General features: G+C 34.4%; 1 non-coding gene across 1 annotated transcript; it reads right to left on the bottom strand.

The window, feature by feature from the left end:
• Nucleotides 1–1,225: 1,225 nt before the first annotated feature.
• LOC124887539 lies at nucleotides 1,226–1,331 on the bottom strand. The gene has a single exon (XR_007045308.1). It is a non-coding gene; the product is annotated as a small nucleolar RNA R71 (small nucleolar RNA).
• Between the last annotated feature and the right edge of the window lie 2,292 nt (nucleotides 1,332–3,623).

The following is a 3,623-nucleotide window of genomic DNA, read 5'->3' as shown; positions in this document are numbered from 1 at the left end:
ATGAGAGTATTCTAAATTCCTCAAAACTAGAGCCACCATAGGTTAATCTTTTTTCCAATATGGATGAAGTTCAGTGCTCAATTAAATTAAGGTTCTTTTTCGATGGCGAGGATAGAACAACTTTCCCCAATGTGTGAAAGATGTTGGACTCTACGGTAGCTCACATGGTTTATGTAGGTTAGAAGAATCTCCCATAAGAAATAATGAAAAGTAAAGCTTTTAGAAACTATGTCATGGCTAAAAAATTTTAACCTTATGCTTCATCTTTAATGTTTATGATCTTGCAATTTTTTGTCTTACTCAGATTCAACGTGAGTCATTTTTGCTTAGCATGCATCATTTGAAAGTTTCCTTATATATTCAGTTATTGTTTTACTTATTCATTCACCCCCATATACTCAGTACATTACATAGGTACTGACCCATATATATGTCTATGTGCTACATTATGTTATAATGTAGGTTCGGGTGCTCGTTTCTAGAAGCATGATAGACTGCGGGCATCATTACCTATATCTCAACTTTTGGTGAGCCCTCATAGTCTGAGGACCTAGTTTGTCATACTTTTGCTCGTTAATGATAGTATTTTAGTTGTTCGATTTCTGTTTAAGTTTGGGGAAGATGGGATCTATCCTAGCAGTTCTCTAGACATTAGTAAAGGCTTGTCAGACTGATTATGTTTCAAGTTCAAAGAATTTGCTTAAAGATTTCCAAGTTAAAAAACTTTTATTAGTATATGAGACCATTTACCTTCAAGTTCCTATATATGTGAGTTCACTTCTCACGTAAGTTTCAAGCTAAATAGATATCATGGGTAAGCTTAGGGCTTTTTGTAGTCTTAACCACCATTTGAAGTCTAGGGGATACTTCAGGGGCGTTACACGAGGATACGGGCTGAGCTAGTGCTATTTTTATACCATCAAAAGAAGGGAATAAAGTGTTTCACATTACTAGTGTGATATTTCCTTTACTGCAAATAAAGGGGTTGTTTAGGGGTCAAGCCTATGAAGACACCAAACTTCATTTGAAAAATTTCATTGATGTGTATCTTCTATTTAATATTGCCCACATATCTCAAGAATCAAACTTCTTGCAACTTTTTTCATTCTTCTTAGTAGGAGAGGTGGTATTATGGTCGCGGGAGTTGCTTGCGGGTTCTAGCGCTTCACGGGTTGAATTGATGAAAGAATTCTTAATAGGTTCTTTCCTCTTTTATGGATGCTGTAATTAAGGGATGAAATCATTAATTTTTTCCTACTAAGTGGTGAACCATTGCATAAGGCATGAAAAAGATTCAACAAATATTTATTGCAATGCCCAAATCATGAGATCCCCAAAAAAATGCTCTTTTAAATTTTCTATCAAGCATTGGATCAATTGAACAAGACGGTTGATAATAATGTGGCCGGTAGTTCTATAATGAAATAATCTTATGATTTTGCAGCAACTTTATTAGATCAATTGACTAAGAAAAGTCGAGGTTGGCATACAAGAGATACCGAGGTGATTGTGGGTCTCCCTCCCCATCTTTTGTAAGTCAACAACAAAGGAAAAAGATTAAGAAAGAGATGAGAATATAGCTAAAGTAATGCCACAATTAGATCATCTCACCAAACATGTGATGGGAGCTCATCCATAGGTGGATAATGTTCTTTTTTCTAAGAGTACCAAAGCTTATGATAATCAGGATGTGGAATCTCTGGATAAAGGATTTTGGTTCCTGTCGAACCAAACAGAGGGTTCCCACCCTACCTATCAAAGGTAAGGTAGGAATTAAGGTTGTAAGGAAAGTGATTATGAATGTAAAGACCACGAATGTAAGAACCATGATTGAGATAGAGATTGGAGAGATAAGAAAAAAGATAGGGATCATGACCATGATCGGTATGTTCCTCTACATAAATTGGTCAAAGGTATAGAGTCATCCTCTATTAATTTAGGTAAGTTTAAAAATGAGTATGTCCTAGCTCATATCCATATGGGAGTTGAGGAAGGTGATAGTATGTAGAGGGAGATGAAGAGAAATTTTTCATAACTTAATCAAACGGTCACCTCACATTTGTCCTCTATCAAGCAACTTGAAACTCAATTGGGCTAAATACCAACTCATCTAAATATAAGTCAAAAGAGTAGACTGCCAAGTGACATAGTGGTTAATCTAGAAAATAAACTCACATCATGGAAATTGTCACTAGGAGGGGTAGAACTCTTGGTAATGATTCGCAGAATCTTGATGACGACCCTAATAAAAGTGAGAGTGATAAACAAGATAAAGAAAAGATAAATAATCTAGTTAATTCAAATAGAAATGTCACTACCCCTAAGGATCCAAGTTTAAAAATCCAAAAGTAGTGAAAGAAAAGGTTGAAAATAAAGAAGAACCACAAGTGGTTGATAGTCATGTTCCAACATTGAATAAAAGTCTAGTTGTCTCGAGGCCACAAATCAAAATCCCTTCATTTCCATAAAGGCTTAAGAATAAAGAAGATGATTCTAAATTCATGCTTGATAACAAAAAAGTAAGTCATGGAATTTGAAAAAATTAAAGTGACTCATAATTGTGGTGTGATAATTTCTAGCACAATAGTTGTGAAAAAATAGGATCTAGACAAATTCACCATTCCTTGCCCTATTGGGGTATACAAGTTTGAAAAAGCATTACGTGACCTTGGAGCAAGTATTAATTTGATGTCATTTGTTGTGTTTTAGAATCTAGGTTTGGATGCTCCCAATTCCACAATAATTATACTTCTAATGGACTACCGATCCATTAAGAAGCCTATGGCTGTGTTGTATGATGTACTTGTGAAGGTGGACCATTTTAATTTTTTGGATAAATTTATCATTTTAGATTGTGAAATTGATCATGAGTTCTCTATTATACTTGATAGGCTATTTTTGGATACAAAATAGGCTTTAGTTTATTTTGAATATGGTGGATGAAATTTCTAATAAATAATGATGAGGTGTCCTTCAATGTGTGCAAGTCCATGAAATAACCTATAGATTTGCAAGTTATCCCTATGATTAATATGTTATAATGAATTGACTAGTGCTAACGAAGTAGATTTTATGAGTTATCCTTTGATGGGTATCGTGTGTAACTTGGGAAGCAAGGAAGTTGAATAATATGATGAAGTAGTTGCATTATTGATGGGTCTTGGCTCCTATAATAAGAATCCATGCAAGTTAGATATTGATTTGAAGAATAGAGATAGCCTAGCCACCAAACCTTATATTGTTGAATCACCTCAAATTGAACTAAAGATATCACTTTCATATCTTAGTTATTTCTTCTTAGATGAGAGTAATACCTTGCTAATCATTATTGTGGATATCTATTTATTTGGCAAGTAGATGTCATGAAATCTGTTGTGAAGAAGTTTACCCAAGCTATAGGGTAGACCATATTGGACATTATTGGGATTGCTCCTAGAACTTTCCCCGATAAAATTAAGTTAGAGGTTAATCAAGTTCCTATTATGGATCACCAATGAAGGCTAAACCCACTAATGCAAAAGGTGGTCAAGAAAGAGTTCATCAAGTTAATTAATACGAGTGTTGTATACCCAATTTCTAGTAGTACATTGGTTATTCCATTTCAATGCATTCATAAGAAGGGT

Source organism: Capsicum annuum, chromosome 9, assembly GCF_002878395.1.
Source record: "Capsicum annuum cultivar UCD-10X-F1 chromosome 9, UCD10Xv1.1, whole genome shotgun sequence".
Taxonomy (NCBI): domain Eukaryota; kingdom Viridiplantae; phylum Streptophyta; class Magnoliopsida; order Solanales; family Solanaceae; genus Capsicum; species Capsicum annuum.
This window is presented reverse-complemented; position numbering and strand designations above follow the sequence as displayed.